The 19102-nt window shown below is 41.9% G+C and overlaps 1 long non-coding RNA gene across 1 annotated transcript; it reads left to right on the forward strand.

The window, feature by feature from the left end:
- The first annotated feature begins 4047 nt into the window (after window positions 1-4047).
- LOC122563817 lies at window positions 4048-17216 on the forward strand. Its single transcript, XR_006315743.1, has 3 exons — window positions 4048-4188; window positions 15218-15282; window positions 15856-17216. It is a non-coding gene; the product is annotated as an uncharacterized LOC122563817 (long non-coding RNA).
- The last annotated feature ends 1886 nt before the right edge of the window (window positions 17217-19102 follow it).

A 19102-nucleotide genomic window follows, 5' to 3' on the forward strand; every position in this document is an offset into this window, starting at 1 on the left:
TACATATCACTGCAAAGGCCATTTTTGCTCCTTCACAATCTACAGACCCAGAAAATATCACAGTCTTATTCCTCTACAAAACACTGCACCAGGTTAAATTCATAGTTTTGGCTTATATTTTAAGTTTAATCAAGAGACTTATCTCCAAAAACATATAATCAAGAAAGAACCCACTGTATTCACCACTGCAGCCTTTCTATTAGACAGACTTAAAACAACAATTAACTTATCTAATTCTGTGTTGTGAATTTCACCCAACAGGTTCATCCAAGATTAGTTGTGAATTTCACTGTTTCTTAATTTTCCCAGATGCACTCCGATATCCAGCGATACATGTATTCAAAAACAGCAAAGGCAGTAACTGTGCAGTTCTCTCTCTCTCTCTATCTCTCCTGCACTGGCCTCACCATGTGCTGCCTTTGTCTGTTCTTCTCCCTTTTAAAACTGACCTGTGTGTGTTTTTTTACCAGCACCACACGCTTGACTCTGATCTCCAGCATCTACAGTCCTCACTTTCTCCAGGTTTAAAATTGCACAACTTACATCAAATTCACTACAGCACCATCTGACGCTCTTTTCCACTGAGGTGTTTTATTGTTTTAGAATGCAAAAAATTCAAGCACATGACTAAAATAGAATTTTTAAAATTGGGGAAGTTGTACTGTTTTCCTTGAACAGAAGCTTGAGGTTCAGTCATGAGGCATCTGGATACAGTGAGGAGAAAACATCTACTCTAACTAAGAAAAGGATTGAAAACGAGGATGCATATTCACTGGTCAAGCATTGAGTACAGGAGTTGGGAGATCATGTGCCTGTACAGGACATTGGTTAGGCCACTTTTGGAATAATTCTGGTTGTCCTCCTATAGGAACGATGTTGTAAAACTTGAGGGTTCAGAAAATATTTATCTGGATGTTGTTGGGGTTGGAGAGTTTGAGCTATAGGGAGAGGCTGAATAGGCTGGGGCTGTTTTCCCTGAGTGTTGGAGGCTGAGGGGTGACCTTTATAGAGGTTTATAAAATCATGGATAGGGTGAATGGCCGAGGCATTTTTTCCCAGGGTAGGGGAGCCGAAGACTAGAGGGCATAGGTTTAGGGTGAGAGGGAAAAGATATACAAGAGACCTACGGGGAAACTTTTTCACGCAGAAGTTGGTACATGTATGGAATAAGCTGCCAGAGGAAGTGGTGGAGGCTGGTACAATTGCAACATTTAAAAGGCATCTGGATGAGTATATGAATAGGAAGGGTTTGGAGGGATATGGGACTACATTGGATTGGGAGGTCTGGTCAGCATGGACGAGTTGGACTGAAGGGTCTGTTTCCACGCTGTTTGACTTGAGATGAACAAATGACCACTGATTCAGTCTTCTCGCTAATTTTATTTATTCCTCTACATTCAGGTGTGGCAGTGGATTATGGAACCAAGGGTCAATGCTGCAATTGTGTTGGCATGCAGATCACTGGGAGCAGAATGTCAGAACAACTGTATGTATACACAGTTGCAGAGCTTAGAGGTGGCATTAGCTCCATCTCAAAGATTCACTCCAGCAACTCCCAAATGCTCATTGGAGAAAACCTTTCAAACCCATGACCTGTACCAACAAGGACCAAGGAACCCAACAACCTGCAAGTTCCCTTCCAAGTCATATATCATCCTGATGTAGAATCATTGTCACTTCTTTGCTGTTGGAATCCTGAAATGCTTTCCCTAACAGACCTGAGGAAATACATTTATCACATTAACTATAAGAAAGTGGCTCACCAGCACCTCCTCATGACAATTGGTTGGACAAGAAGTGCTGGCTGCACTACCAATTCCCAACAGTCATGAATAAGCATTTTTTAAAAAAGTGTAAAGTTGAAAGGCATATGTTTCCAACGGATGAAATTTTCCACCTGTATCAAGCTTTGGGGCCACAACACTTGCAGATTCAGAACTGGCTTCCTGAGAAACAAGGCATGGATTCTAATAGTTAGAAAGTGACAAACCTTTTAGTAAACATATCCAGTGTTGTCATTTGCTAAACGTTGCGCTAAAGTGATACATGTCTACACATTTAGTGTAAATATTGCTTTGTATGTATGTAATATCTGCAAGACTTCAAGACATAGGAGCAGAAGTAGGCATTTGTCCTGAAGTGTCTGCCCCATCACTCAATGAGATCGTGGCTGATCTGAAAATCCACTTTCCCAACTTTATTCAATAAACTTTGACTCCCTCACTGATTAAAATTCTGTCTACCTCAGCCTTGAACGTGCTTAACAACCTATCTTTACAGTCATCTGCAATGAAGAATTCCACAGATAAACTTATTCTAAGACAATAATTTCTCTTCATCTCTGTCTTAATTATGTAACCACTTATTCTGAGATTATGTCCTCTGTTCCTTGGCTCTCCCACAAGGGGGAAACATCTGCATCTACCCTATCAAAACCCCAAGTATCTTGTATGTTTCAATAAGGTAATCTGTCATTCTTCTAAAATGCATTGAGTATAGGCCCAACCTACTCAACATGTCTTCATAATACAGTCACTCCTTACTCAAAACCACCTTAGTGAACTTTCTCCGGACTGCCTCTATATTTCCTAAGTTAAGAAGATGAAAACTGTTCACAGTATTCCAAGTTGAGAGTGTGGTGTTGGAAAAGCACAGCAGGTCAGGCAGCATCTGAGAAGCAGGAGAATCAATGTTTCGGGCATAAGCTCTTCATCAGGCTCACTTTCTCCACAGTATTTCCAATGTCTAACTAGTGCCTTCTGTGGTTCTAGCAAGACTTCCCTATCTTTATATTCCATTCACTTTGAAATAAAGGTCAACATTCTATTTACCTTACCAGCTGAACTTATCTCTACCATTTTTGCTTTGTGTATGAGGAGTCCCAAAGCTTTTTCTGCTGTAGCTTTCAGCAGTCTTTCCCCATTTAAATAATATTTTCCACTATTCCTGCAAAAGTGCATAACATTACATTTTCCAACATTATATTTCATTTGCCAAGTTTTCACCCACTTGCTTAACCTATCTACATCCCTCCCAGATCCTGTGTCACCCTCACCACCTGTCTTCCCACATATTTTTGTCTCATTTACAAACTTCACTATAGGATATTCCTTTTCCAACTCAATATATATTGTAAATAATTGTGGTCCCAGCACTGACCCCTGGAGCATTCCAGTACTTACAGTTTGCCATCCTGAAAATGTCCCCTTATCCCAACTCTGTCTTCTACTTGTTAGTCAAAACTCTAGCCATGTTCATAAATAAACATTGATACCTATAACAATAATAACTTATTTGATATCTTATATCCTAGTCTGTTCAGACATGTTGCAATATGCTCTTTAGCAGGTGGGACTTGAATCCAGGTCTTCTGGCCCAGAAGAAGGGACACTGAGACACAAGAGGCTTTAAAAGATTGACTTCCACATGTACAGCAATCACTCTTAACTGTGCTCATATAAGTCCAAAATCAAGGCCTTTTATCTTATTAAGTAACCTCATAATTTTTGCTCCCTTAATGCATCATTACTCAGGAACACTGCGAAGATAGATAAGCAAAATTGTGAAAACTGTGTTGAGTAAATATTTTAACCAAACAGACCCCAAAAAATCTTGTTCTGAAGAAGTCTTCCTGGGCTCAAAGCGTTAATCCTGCTTCTCTATCTGACAAATGCTGTCAGACCTGCCGAGTTTGTCCAGCACTTTCTATGTTTGTTTCCGAGTGCAGCATCCACAGTTCTTTGCTTTTACCCACACACTCTAGAATCTCCAGTCACTGAACCAGGTCTTAAACTTGGACCCTCAATTTTATATTCCCCACAGACCCTTGACCAAACACAAAACGTTTGTTGTTATATATTTGTGTTTTCTTTGTAATAACTAGATGTCATATTCTCAGGGGACACGGTTCCAATTATACATTGTACCTATAATACGTTTCTATAAGGTCGTCAGCTGACTTAATTGACAAGAACATCACATGATATCCGTCTGTATTATAGGAATCGTTAATGTTATATGACAGTGTATCCGGGTGAGAGGGAATTCTGAACAGAAACGGCAAGTGGAGAATGAGTTGTTGTCAGGATGGGAGAGACAGAAAGGGAGATGAAGTTTTAGAATGCAGGACATAATGGCACCAAAGTGCGGGGCCGGTTTGGTGTACCCGGTTTTACAGACACAGTGGAGGTAAGACTTTAGGGCTGGAGGGAAAAATACGGGGAATCCCCCACTGATGGGGCCGGTTACCATGTAATTAAAGATTGGTGATTAATTTGCGCATCCAATGGTACAGCTATCTCAGTGAAATGGTGGTTCAGTGTGAACACTTCTTTTCATTCTCGGCTGAAATGGGAAACACACAGATGACACAAGTTGTCCATCAGGATAAAGAGCAAAACGCTCCCGTCATTCAGGGCCCGTGTGTGACACCGAGTCTCCTCCGGCCTGATTCCTCTTCACTCCAACCTCGCCCCAGGCCAGGCTCAACTGCAAGGTCAAACCGAAGCTGTCATTAAAAAACCGGAAGTGCAGGAGAAACCCAGCAGCTCCTGCAGCATCTGTGTGGAGAGAGAGAAAAACAGAGTTAACGTTTCCAGTTCAACCTGATTCATCTTCAGAACCAACCCCAAGACTGCCTCTAATTCAAACCGGAGGAACTGCGGATGCTGCAGATCAGAACAATACCGGATACTGGTGGGAAAGCTCAGCAGGTCTGGAAGCATCTGTGGAGAGAGAAATCAGAGTTAATGTTTCGGGTCGAATGAGCCTTCATCATAACTGACTGTCTGTCTGGTTGCTGAGGGAACACAGTGTGGTGCAATTTCTCTGTAAAGGAAAAACCCTGATCTGGAGACATCCGGAGGAGTAAACCAGGGGCAAAATGAAATTTGACATAAGTGATAATATTATCGAAGGATTCATAGATTATCTATTTAAAAATTGACGCGAACAGTAACTATAGATTCGGTGGGAGTTTGATTTCGTTTAAAGGAACAGCTTTAGTTAAAACCAGAGAGTTAACTTGAGGGCGCTGAGGCTATATCCTCATGTTAACTCACCGATGAAATCGAACAAAGAACTGCGGATCTGAAACAGAAACAGAAATTGCTGGCGATACTCAGCAGACTCCTCTCCCGGACACTGCCAGAGCAGGTGGAAAGCTGCTGTCGGAATGTGGGAGAAGGGGAGGGCCGCAGATGCTGGAGATCAGGGTGGAAAGTGTGGTGCTGGAAAAGTACAGCAGGTCAGGCAGCATCCGAGAAGCAGGAATTCCTAATGAAGGGCTTATGCTCGAAACGTCGACTGTCCTGCTCCTCGGATGCTGCCTGACCGGCTGTGCTTTTCCAGCACCACACTTCATGGACTCTGCTCTCGGCATGTGGTCGGTGCTGCTCCGGTTTCACGCGCCAAGCTCGGTTGAGAACGGAGGGAGTGAATGTTGCTGAGGTTTTCTGCTCTATAATTCTCGCGGGGAGTTTGGTTTTTATCTGGTTGGATTTTATTCAATCCGGTTACTTGGAAGAGCTAAAGCTTCTTCAGACTATCAATGATTTCAGCTCCTCCTGGATCAATCCAATGATTGCACAGTGGGCCTGGCTCTACAGAGAGGTCGGTCAGTCATTGCACTTGCGCTGATTTCTTTTCTCTGCATATAGTTGTGTTAACGCCATTCCATGGACACACGGCCCGTACTCTGGAGTGAGCCACACGATAAACCTTCAAACCAAACCCAACACATGTAGCTGGAGCCAAGTCTTTCTCCCCTCACTTCTTCCAGGAAGGGGCCAGTCTGGCTCAGTTGGTCCCACCTTGGGGTTTAATTATCAACTCTTCAGTAAAATAGTGAGAAAAAGCTGCACTGACCATGGAGGTGCCTGTCCGTCCAACTCAGGGTTCTCTAGTCGCTCATGTGGATGTGGCCACGCGGAAATATAACGATTTAGCTGTGACTGAAAAAAGAGAACTTCCGCAGTCATTTCAAGACCCCAGCAACTGCAGAGTGTTAACCCTAAAAATCCTGGATCTGTGGAAGCTAGACCCCACCCATGTATGTTGAGGCTGTACAAGACATCGGTTAGGTCACTTTTTGGAAAATGAAACGTGAAAGGGTTCAGAAAAGATTTGTAAGGATGTTTCAGCTGTAGGGAGATGCTGATTAGGCCAGGGCTATTTTCCCTGGAATGTCAGAGGCTGAGGGGTGATCTTATAGAAGTTTATAAAATCATGAGGGGCATGGATAGGGTGAATAGACCAAGTCTTTTCCCCAGAGTAGGGGAGTCCAAAACTAGAGGACATAGGTTTAAGGAGGAAGGGGAAGGATTTAAAAGGGACCTAAAGGGCAACTTCATTTTGCAGAGGGTGGTGCATGCATGGAACGAGCAGTCAAACAAAGTGGTGGTGCCTCGTACAATGCACGATTTAAAAGGCATCTGAATGGGTAATGAATAGGAAGGGTTTAGAAAGATATGGGCCAAATGCTGGCAAAAGGAACTAGATTAGCTTAGACTATCTGATAGGCATAGGCGAGTTGAACCAAAGAATCTTTTTGCATGCTGTATAACTCTATGACTCCGTGACTCTATAACAGTCACTGAAGATGGAACTGAAACATTGAATCTGCTTTCTCTCCACAGATGCTGCCAGTCCTGCTAAGTTTCTCCAGCAATTTTTGTTTCAGATTTCCAGCTTCCATGGTTCTTTGTTTTTTGCAGAGAGATCTCAATGATCTAGTGTGAGAATCACAGAAAGTTAGTGTGCAGGTGCAGGAAGTATACAATATCCATTCTGGACAATATCCAGGCTTGGCCTGACAAGTGGCAGGTAACACTCACGACCCACAAATAACAGGCAATGACTTCACCAATAAGAGAAAAACTAACTACTGCTCCTTGACATTCAATGGTGTTCCAATCACTGAAACTCCCATTATCGACATCCTTGGAGTTAGAATTGACCAGCGACTCAACTGGTCTCACCACATAAACATAGTGATGACAACAACAGGCCTGGGGTTTGAAAAACTATCATGAGCCAGTCACCTCCTGACTCCCCAAAGTCTGTTTGCCATCTGCAAGGCACAACTCTGCAGTATGATTGAATACTCCCCACTTGCCTAGATGGGTACAGCTCCAACAAAAGTCAAGAAGCTTGATGCCACCCAGGACAAACCAGTTCACTTGGTTGGCATCACATCCACAAGAATCCACTCCCTTCAACACCGACACTCAACAACAACAGTATGTACTATCTACAAGAGATATACTCAGACAACACCTTCTAAACCCATGACCACTTCCATTTAGGAGGACAAGCGCAGCAGATGCATGGGAAGGCAATCACCTGAAAGTTCCCCTCCAAGCCACTCACCATCCTGACTTAGAAAGATATCATCATTCCATCACTGTTGTTGGGTCAGCATCCTAAAATTGCCTTTCTAACAGCATTATCTGTAACCTACAACACATAGACTGCAGCAATTCAAGAAGGCAGCTCACTACCACATTCTCAGGTGCAACTAGGGATTGGCAATAAATGCTGGCCAGCCAATGATATCCACATCCCACAAAAACTAAAATAATTAGAAAAGCTAATAGCATGTTGTATTTTATTGTAAAAGAAACTGAATGCAAGAGGAGGGAAGTTATGCTTCAGTTATACAGGGCATTGGTAGGACCCAGCTAGAGTACTGTGTACAGTACTGGTCATCATACATCATGGAAGGATGTTACTGTATTGGAAGTAGTTTAGAGAAGCTTTACTCGAATAATGCCTGGAATGCTTAGATTGTCCTGTAAAGAAAGGCTAGACAGACTACGCTGTATCCTCTGTCACTATTTGAAATTATTTTTGAAATCCAATTAAAGAAAAAAAGTCTTACACAACATGAATACAACGTAACATGCTATTTTACAGTAGCTTCAGGAAACTTCCATCATCAACTGCATAAGGTTAATCCACTTGGTTTTTTAGATTAGATTACTTACAGTGTGGAAACAGGCCCTTTAGCCCACACCGACCCGCCAAAGCACAACCGCCCCAGACCCGTTTCCCTACACCTAACACTACGGGTAATTTGGCATGGCCAATTCATCTGACCTGCACATTTTTGGATCGTGGGAGGAAACCGGAGCACCTGGAGGCAACCCAGGCAGCACGTGCAAACTCCACACAGAGAGTGTTACCTGAGGCGGGAATTGAACCCAGGTCTCTGGCGCTGTGATGCAGCAGTGCTAACCACTGTGCCACCGTGCCACCCCTAGCCAGTAGATATTTATCTCGTATCTGCCTTACAAGGTTATTTTCAAACCTAGTTTAGGTCCTCCCATAAAGAAGAAACATCCTTTTCAAATTCACATGGAATCTTATATGCTACAATGAAGTTACCACAAACTCTTCTACAGTGCAGAAGACACAAGACTCCAATCCAATCTATCTCAGAAGACAACTTGCTCATTCCAGATGTTAGTCTAGTAAACCTTTAGTAAACCTATTTCAGAGCATTTACATCCTTCCTTGAATAAGGAGACCAAAACAGTAAACAATGCTCCACCAGTATCCTATGTAACCGAATCATTATATTCCAACTTTTACATTTAGTTCCATTTGCCAAGTTTTATTACATTTTATTAGCTTTCTCAATTATTTGTTGTATCTCTATACTAACCTTTTGTGATTTATGCACTAGGAAACCCAAATCCCTCTGCACCTCAGAACTTGGCAATTTCTCACTATTTCAGTAATATGCTTATTTTCATTCTCTCTGCCAAAATGGACAATTTCAAAATTTCCCACATTATGTTCCATTTGCTAGATTTTTGCCCAGTCACATATTCATATCCCTTTGTGGCTTCCTTATATCTCCTTCACAACCTATGTTCTGGCTGATCTTTGCATCTTCAGCAAATTTAACGACCATACCTTCAGTTCTTCCATCCATGTCATTCCTATGATTTGTAAAATGTTGAGGCCTCTGCATTAATCCTTGTGGCACTCCACTTGTTACACCTTGCCAACCAAAAAATCTGATTCCTGTTAGCCAATCAATCTTCTAACCACGCCAGCATGTAACACCGTGCAGCATGAGCTTTTATTTTGCACAATAACCATTGATGTGGCACCTTATCAAACATCTTCTGGAATCTAAGTTCTGTACAAAGACTGGTTCCCTTAATCCACAGCATCAAACTAATACAAGAATGCTAGGAGCTTTTTGTTTGTGCAGCTCAAATTAGATCTGTAAATTCGAAAATGGCAGTAAAATTAGTCTCTAGCCTTGGCCTATGCTCTTTAGACAGGCCTGAACATCCCTGCGCTATTAACTTAGAGGTTTGATCCAATTTATCAATCACTTCTGTCTTGAATACTGAAGCTTAAGGGACGGTTTAATTGAGATCCTGAAAATTATTAAAGGATTTGATAATGCAGATAGAAAACATCGAGTTGCTCTAGTAGAATCTGGAACGAAGGGGTATAACCAAAGGAAATTAAAGCTGAACTCAGTTCTGAGGAAAGGTCAGTCGATCCGAAACGTTTATGTTAATTTCTCTCCATAGATGCTGCCAGACCTGCTGATCTTTTCCGGCAATTTCTGTTTTGCTTAAAGCTGAACAATTCAGGGATGGTGTCAGGAATGCACCGATGAAAGATACGAATAAAGAATAAAGGCACTGAATGGTCTGCTGCATTATGACCAAAAACAGAACATTTTTATTCAGCTTAATCTATAACCACTTTATACTGCTTTGCCAGTTAACCGTGGGTCAGGAGACACTTGGCTCGTTAATATTCAGTTCCTGTGCACTAAGATAAAGGTTAATATTCCTACATTATTCTTTGGGAGATCACGAGGAGGTGAGAAACCCCTCAAAAAGACTCTGAACAAAGAATCAGACCAGCTTCAGACTGCTCGGAGGAAAATGGACAGCTTTCTCCTCACAAAAGAATACTTAAAGCTCAGATTTTGGAGGAATGTCCTTGAGAGCAGTTAAAGGTCCACATCCATAATTGTCCGTGAGAGTTCGCCGGTTTACGAACTTTTTATTCGCAATGAGGGCGGGATTTTGGATCTCACCAGAAGCGGCTGACACTAGGGTAGGGGGGAGACCCTACCTTCAAATTCACTTCACTCTTCGGAAAGATTCCCTTAATAAAATTAATGCGTGTGTATGTTGTCCAAACGTTGTCACTTTAAATTCTGGCTTTGCTCTGTCAATGTCAACCTTCAACTGATCTCACGGCGCTGCCGAAATAGCCTACACTAGGATTTACTCCTCAGTGAATATCGCAAAGAACAGGTGAGTCCCTGGTTATCATATTCTTGAGTCTGGGAGGTTGCTTTGCTCAAGCTAACTGCTGCAATTCAACAGTTATTCACTGGCTGGCAAGACCTTTGGGAAGTTCTGAACTGCGTTGCAGGTTACGTCCCTTAGCAGAGTCATATCTCTTTCACTCGAATAACTGCTGCCAAAAGTTGAACTATGGGATGTTCCTTTTCCCTTCTCTGAGCGTGAACCGCTCAGTGCTGGTATCTCCACTGCATCCATCCTCCACGTGGCAATCATTTAGTAGTGCTAGCATTGCGGTGCTAGATACCCAACTCGTAAATTTAGCTGTCTCCATGGAGTGGATTATCTCCCTTTCAGATTTCTTACACAACATAAAACAGAACAGAGTACAATATGACTCGCTTTAATCAAGAACATGTCCCTTGGAGGAAGTGAGGAAACTGCAGAAACAACAAACTTATAGTTCCCTTCTGGTGACTCAGCATTGCCAGTCTGTTTTAGTTTAAACACATTTATGAAACACTCACCGTCTTCCTATCAACCGATCATTACCTCCTGGTTACTTGTACCTTGGCAGCGAATCTCCATTCAGTTAAAGGATATGGACTATCTGCATCAACAAATAACTGCAAGTATGGAACAGAGGGAAAATTTCTTGTCCACATTTGTTGAAAACTCGTAACCACAGCGTTCACCTGTTGCTCAGATGTAGAAATGATGGTGAGAGGGTTTCTACCGTGACACACACCAGCCTATAACTTCAGCTAGCACATTGCTGCACAAAGACCCGTAATGGTAAAGCTGAACAGCTTTACTACGGCTCCTCTCGTGCTCCCATTGACAGAATTGAAACTGCATTCACACAACTACCAAGTGATAGATAATCGCACTGGAGACCAGGTAGCAGCAAAATGAATGTGTTTATTCAAGATAATGGTTGCTCCTGATGCCTAAACAAGATCAATCTGCAGAAATTCCATTGATCACTTCTAATCAATTAAATACAAAGACATTTCTGGGAGATAAGTAAACGTAATTATTTGCGTGTAGTAAGAAATGTTATATTCGATGGCACAAAAGTATTTACAATTATTAAGTAACGGCATTAGCAAAAATCAACTTTACAAGTGAGAACAGGAAGAAAATTAAAAACAATAAACAGAAACTGCTGAGAAAACTCAGCAGGTCTGGCAGCATCAGTGAAGAGAAAGCAGAGTCACGTTTTAGGTCTAGTGACCGTTTTTCAGACCTGCTGGAAGAAAATTACTCCGGATAAATTAATATATTCGATAATATTCAAAAATAGTAATTTGCATTGAGATAGCACTTTCAGAGTACCCGGCGCCTAGCACTTAACAATCAACCATATATTTTTGCAGTTCATCGCCACCTCCATCCACCTATTGTACTCTTAGCTACCTTCTCCCCAGACCCACCCCTTCCCATTTATTTCTCCATCCCTGAGGCTCCCTATCTTCATTCCTGATGAAGGGCTTTTGCCCGAAACTTCGCTTTTCCTGCTCCTCGGATGCTGCCTGACCGGCTGTGCTTTTCCAGCATCACTCTAATCTAAAGTTATAAGAAACACGATTTGCACGCAGCAAACTCCCACAAACAGCAGCGGGATAAATAATCTGAGCATCTGCTTTCCTTTTGTTTTGTTGCGGACTATGTATTGACAAAGGACTCCGTGGTTCCTCAAATAGTCGCTTCAGTTTTCACCCGCCGTCTCATTCACAGGACACGGTCTTGAAGAGTTCAGCTCTCCCTCCATACTGCACAATTAGTGCCAGTCTAAATTTTGGGCTGAAGTTCCTGAGACCGGTCTGGACCCTACAACCTTTTGACTCAGTCGTGAGAATTCTACCAACTGAGCCAAGAATAGCAGTTAAATAGAGTTAGCTATATTCACTGTCTCAGTGTAGCCAGTCGTGTCTGCTTTTGAATTGAGATTAATCGTTAATAGTAATCATTTTTATTACTAAGTGAAGAATTCAAAGGGAACGGAGTGTAAAAATTGGGAGATTTTGTTAAAACTATACAAGACAATTGCCAGACCACAGCTGGAATACCGTGAATAGTTTTGGTCCCATTTACTCAGAAAAAAATATATACAGTATTGGCATTGGAGGCAGTCCAGAGAAGGTTCACTAGGCTGATTCCTGGCCTGGTGGGACTTTTGCTCAGAGAGATTGAGTAAGTTGGATTTGCACTCGTTGCATTTATGAAGAATGAGAGGCGACCTTATTGAAACATGTAAGATCTTAGGGAAGAGGAGATGCGGAGACATGGTTTCCCCTTGTGGGAAAGTCTAGGATCTGAGAGCATCATCTCAAAATAAGGGGGTCACACAATTAAGACAGAACTGAGGAGAAATTATTGTCTCAGAGGTAGTGCATCTGTGGAATTCTTTACGACAGATGCCCGTAAAAGCTGGCTTGTTAAGAATACTCAAGGCTGGAGTAGACAGATTTTTAATCAGTCAGGGAATCAAGGATTGTCGGTGAAAGGCAAGATGAATCTGAAGATGGTGGGGTCAGCCGCGACCACATTGAATGACAGAGGGGACTCCATGGGCTGAATAGCCTACCCCTGCTCGTCCTTCTTAATGTTTTCCTGAAAACGTCTCTTGTTGCCAACCTGCGCATGTGCAACTGCTCTACACCAAGCATCACGAGTGCAGCTTCAAGCAGTGAATGAGAATCAGAAAGTTTTCTGATCAAATCGACAGTCAGGAAGGGCTTTCCTACCTTCCCGCTATCCTTCTGGTTTTCGAAAAGAACTTCTGCCGTTCCACCGGGAAGGATGGCTGCAGAAGAGTTGCTGATGATCCCAGATAGTACATGCATCCAGGTCAAAGCCTCCGTGGACAGGAATGATTTCATCGCCTTCTACTTGGCTCTGCTGTCAGTGTTCAGAGTGAGGGGCATCTGTGAGCAGTTTGAACAGACTTCAGGAGCCAAAAGAAATCAAGGCAAGAGCATGACCACGTTTCTTGAGAACTGGCTCAACTGATCTATTGTCCCCTTCACTGTCTGGTCAGATCTCCTGAAGCTGCCAGGGAGTTGGATTTAGAGAGGGCATTAAAAACTGGAAGGAGTGAATACCATGGCCCAACAAAAACTGGACACACGAGAGTGACATCACTTCGCCATCTGAGCAAGAGCTCGGTGTCAGATGCGATTGCTTCCAGAATTGGTGGACATGGTGTGGGTCTGGCCCGTGCGCCCTGGTGTGGTCACCTAAATCATTTTACATTTCATTAGGAGTTTGAAAATGGACCATATTCACAGGGACATCATGCATACGGTTCTAGACAAAGGGGCAGGGTGGCGGAGAACGGGGAGGGGCGTGTTGGGGGGAGGGGGTATGTGGAGAGAGAAGTACTTAACATCACCCTCATTTTGAAGAAGGGTCACTTGACTCACAACGTTAATTCTGTTTTCACTCTACAGATGCTGCTTCTGATTGTGTGTGTGTGTTCAGACTTTCAGTATCCACAGTTCTTTGTTTTATCATATCACCCTCATGGCATAGCAGTTGGAAAAACGTTTTAGATGCAGCTAAATCACAGGATCTCGAAGTGGTCAGTTATACAAAGGGACACACTGGTAACTTACGTTTATATCAGGAATTGGCTACCACATTTTATACTTAGATCTCCAGGAAATTAAAGATCAGGGAGCAAAATGGACCGTCTTGTGGTGTTCATCATAACTCTGTGGTTATCCTCTGTTGGACCATTATGGATCTCAATGTTGTCAGTGAGTCTCTAATTCCCCAGGCGCTGCAATAAATTAACCAAAAAAAGTATTTATTATGGTTCAGAAGAATGTCACGCTAGATGACCATGGGTGACGTCCCAATTGAATCGGATTCCATTCTTACCCAACGTCATTACATTTCACACATGTTAGTAGGAGTCATTGGGGCAGGAAACCATTATTTATTTGCAGGTTAGGAGTATTAAGGGCAATTGTTGTAATCTTAGTACTACCCTGGCCGAGATTAACTGTTTTAGCAGTAAACAGAATTTGGATCTGTAACCATTTAATTAGTTTGACGCTACACCGCACTATACATTGGATTTCTTCATTAAATCCGCAGCAGATTTGTGATATTTTGATAAAATGATGTGAGTTTAATTTCATTCCTGATTGAAATGATTTCATAACCAGGGCACTTATGGTAATCTCTGTTGAATATTCTCACCATAAACAGTGAGATCATCTTTTGATGAGATTCATTTTCTTGTACTACGTACACGACATTCTGAAAATGAAGTGGGTGTTGCGCACACAAAATAGTACAATAACTAATTGCCTTTATTCAAGATTTGCACACAATAAATCACAGATCATCATTCATTTCTGCTCTGCCTGGTTCGTTGTCTGCTAATCCTTCATTCTGAACTGTTTTCTTTGCAGCTGTTTGCTATTGTTTTCCTCTCACAGGAATAAGGCAAATTGGCATGTCTCAGCTATCGCTATCAAATGGAACAGAAACTGAACCCACGCTGTTGGCGCTATTTGGAACCATGTACTAATCATCTCGCCCACCGAGATACTGCCATAAATTATTGGGTGCAAACCCACAAAAAGGTTTCACTGTTCAAGTTCCCAATGTTTCAGCAAGATTGATCAACATTCAATAAATGTATTTGGGTAACAATCCTTCACTCCAACTAAGACAGCAGGCGATAGCGAAGGACTTATGAACATGTTGCTTTAATGTTTATTCCTAACGCGTTAAATTTCTCATCACCCTGTCTCACTGTTCCACAAGATGTCTCCTCACAGGTTATCAAATAGCAACGATTTCTCAGGCAACAGGCTAAGCTGATAGATTTATTGTGACAACTTTTCAGATGCGTTTAAAAATACCTTGAACAACGTCTAGGATCATTGCTATTTATGTTTTGGTTGGAACAGATAAAATATTCTGGCAAAAGGGAACTTTCATTGAACTGACAAAGCAGCAAAATCACCTTCTTACAGTAAGTACATAAAAACATTTTTTTATGTCTCCAAGTGCATCACAAGTTAGTCTAGGGTAATCAAAATATTATTGTGGATTTGATGTCTGTTTTAAACAATGGTTGCGATAGACTATTGGTTTTTGGTCTTCTGTAAGACACTGTGTAGGTCTGAATTCATTTGTGAAGATAAAGGATTCACGTTGAGCTCATAAAACCTTCCTTATGATTTAGTCTTTATCTGAGTTTCTCTGGACAGTATAATGACAAGAGGAACTAGAAATTTGTGTTCAATTTATAGCTGAATGTCTCTTTGTACTGCCGAATAAAATGGAATGTTTGATGTGAGAAGGGGTCGTAGAAATACAAATCTTTAAAGAATATCAATATTAGAATTATGCCATTGTTTGTTAATGTTGAATATAAGCATTATGTCAAAGTTGAATGTTGTGAGTGTTCTTGATATTCCTTTTTAGGCAACAGTTTGATCTGTATTGGCATGCTGTTTTTCACCAATATGTTTAACCACCACAGAGAACATATTCAATTAAGTTTACAAAAGTCACGTCCCAATTTCTGTTTCTTGTTTCACAGTTACTGGATACCTTTGGATACTGTCTTTTGTCAGTCTGAGATTTCCTCTCCTCTTGTCTTCCCAAAAGTTGCGTCTAATGGTATCAAGAGATATGGAACCAAGGCTCATACATGGAGTTAAAGTCAGATCAGTCAAGGACTAACTGAATGGTGGAGAAGGATCGTACGACAGGAATGGCCAACTCCTGTTCCTACTTTGACTCGATATTGGTTTACATTCCTAATTTCCTTCACAGAATCATTAGCATCCCCCTTTAAGTTCGTGCAAACCTACTTCTCCTCCGGCGTTAAGATGCTCTTTATGTTTTTAATCATGTTTTTAGTTACCTGCCTTAATATCTCCTTAGGTATTTCGGTGTTTTATTTTGTTTTATAATATTCTTGAGAAGTATATTGTGGCATTTATGCTATGTTACAGGCCATGCTTATATAAATATAGGTTGTTACGGTTCTGTCCATACATTTCGCTCTGATGGTTAAACAGTATCTTTGTCCCTCGCTTTCTAACAATGCCATTCAGTAACCAAATATTAGAGGTTTACTGCAAAAACCTCATGTTTGGATTTTCTCTGCTTCAATGTCAAGAGATGGTGATGCGTGAAGTGATAGATGTAAACTCAAAACTTCTTTCTGCGGATTGTCTAGTCTAGAGACTGTAACATCAACGCTAAAACTGAATTCTACAAAAGCAAAGTACCCCACTCGCCAACCCGAGTGTCTAACAATATCATCCATATCTCCTCCGAGTTAGTAAGGATTATTTTAAACAATGAAACGCTCACAATGATATGTAATGGCCCCCAGTTCTCATTCGAAGTATTTAATATTCGAAGCCCCTAAACTAAGAGATATGTTTAAAAGGTGAGATCCTAGCTCCAGTTAATCTACAATTACCGGGTAAATAAAATTACATCGCTAAATATAGATTGAAATGTTTCAGAAATTCCCAAACAACTTTCAAAATGATGCTGATCGGTTGCGTAAACATGGCCGAGTGGCTAAGGCGATAGGTTAGTAATTCGGTGGGGATTTTCCACACAGGTTCGAATCCTGTTGTCTGCGTTTGGGGTGGCCCGGTGGTCAGCTCTACTACCTCAGTGCCAGGGTCCCAGGTTCTAATCTTTAAAGAAAGACAAGTTTTTTTTAACGCAGCATTTCATACTTTATGCAAGGTTTCAGATCACAAAAAAGCAAAGTTGCTCCACTTGTGTTGGAAACACGGACGATGTAACTGGAGGAATTTTTGTAACTTTCGCCTCTGTTAAACGCTGACTCTCCTCATTCACTTTGAGTTTCCTTTGTTTTGTATTTAATGCTCGGTCAAGTCGTTTAGGAACTCAAATATCTGAAATGCAGAGAAGCCTGGGTGGTTCAGGATAGTCCACTGTGTTTTCGAATATTTTCTTCAAATAATATAACGTTTGGAAAAACATTTTTTGGGTGGGGTGGGTCTATGCTAATAATCTAATGTAAACTTGCGTTGGTGATAAAATATGAGTGGTCAACATTTCTGAAGTGAGACATTCAGGAAACTCCATTGTCGGTGTCTAAGTTTTCACCTGATTCGCCGTTTGACGGTGACGCTACAGCGTGAGTCTGATGAAGGAGCCAAAAGGTTGAGAAGATGCTGAAAGACACATTCAGTTCACAAACCCCTTGCTTCTCAAAATGTCTCTTGGGCACTCACCCAAATGTACTGAACGTAACTTGCTCATGTCTGTGGCCAGATTTATATACCAAGGCTGAAGTTAAAACAATAGCAAATCCTGGCGCTTGTTTAGAATAGATTACATTACAGTGTGGAAACAGGCCCTTCGGCCCAACAAGACCACACCGACCCGCCACCGACCCATACCCCTACATTTACCCCTTACCTAACACTAGGGGTAATTTAGCATGGCCGATTCACCTTACCTGCACATCTTTGGACTGTGGGAGGAAACCGGAGCACCCGGAGGAAACCCACGCAGAGAACGTGCAAACTCCACACAGTCAGTCGCCTGAGGCGGGAATTGAACCCGGGTCTCTGGCGCTGTGAGGCAGCAGTGCTAACCACTGTGCCACCGTGTGTTAAAAGGTTCAAAGTTGTAACGCTTTGAACACTTGTCCCGTTTGAAATTGCATACCCGATGCTTTTGTTGGTGAAGCGAGTATTTGATGGGGCGGGAGAGACAACATAGCGGAAAGTCAGGAAATTTTAAGTCCTGCAAAAATATTGTGCCGTGAGCCATACATGCGAATTACCGTTTGATAAATGTTTCACGGATCTGGGGAGAGAAAGCAGTTAATCTTATCTCCAGAACCTTTCAGACCCTTCTGTTCTGAAGCGTTAATTCTTGAGTTCTCTCCACAGATGGTGCCAGAACAATTGGGGTTTTCCATCAATTTCTGTTTCTGATTCCCAGCGTCCACAGTCCTTTGGTTTTAGTTTACGAGCAGCATTTGTGTTTCCCTCTCCACAGATGCTGTCAGACCTGCTATGTTTCTCCGGCATGTTTTTTTTTAAAACTAGGACAGCACCTCTTCCAGCCAGCCGGGAATAGCAATTCCCATCGCAGAGTCGCCAATTAGTGTTTTAGCGCCTTACCGCGCACATACCCTCAGCGCACTTCGTAAATATGAAAGCATGCTTTCTGCGAATTAGGAATGACAGCTAGAACCAAGCCACAAAACAAGATGTCCACACTCTAACTTTTGAGAGAGTGCTGGAGTGGATGGGTGGGTGTGGGAGGAGAGATGATGATTTATTCTCGGTCTCTGCTGTGTATTTATTTGGGGCTTTAACTCCATTTGAAGAAGGCTGACCGTGAGCATGTTACACGAAGCTAATTTCGGGATTGCTCCGGCATTTGATCTCAGTGGACCTTAGGGTCAATTTCAGCCACTCAGAGCGAAGACCTCCCTTTCTGAGTTCCTCTCTAAAGTCTAACCGCTGCCAATGAATTCATTACCTGAATAATTAATCTCACAACATAACGTATGCATTTCATTGCAGGTCGGAGCCTGGTTAATACAAACTCCTGGGGGCTGTTATTATGAGGTCCATATTACCCAGGGTTAGACCCAGTCACTCGGTTAAATTTTCTGGGGAAGGTTTCTTTCAGTCAGAGTTTTATAATGAGCCAGAGTAATGAGGTTTTAATGAGGTTCCATTGTACAGATGCATGTTGCTGGCACGGGACACGTGTTTTACACCAAAATCTGCAAGTTTGATATCTACATTTAATATGCAATCTAAGCATTTTAT

The sequence above is a fragment of the Chiloscyllium plagiosum genome, chromosome 28 (assembly GCF_004010195.1).
Source record: "Chiloscyllium plagiosum isolate BGI_BamShark_2017 chromosome 28, ASM401019v2, whole genome shotgun sequence".
Taxonomy (NCBI): Eukaryota; Metazoa; Chordata; class Chondrichthyes; order Orectolobiformes; family Hemiscylliidae; genus Chiloscyllium; species Chiloscyllium plagiosum.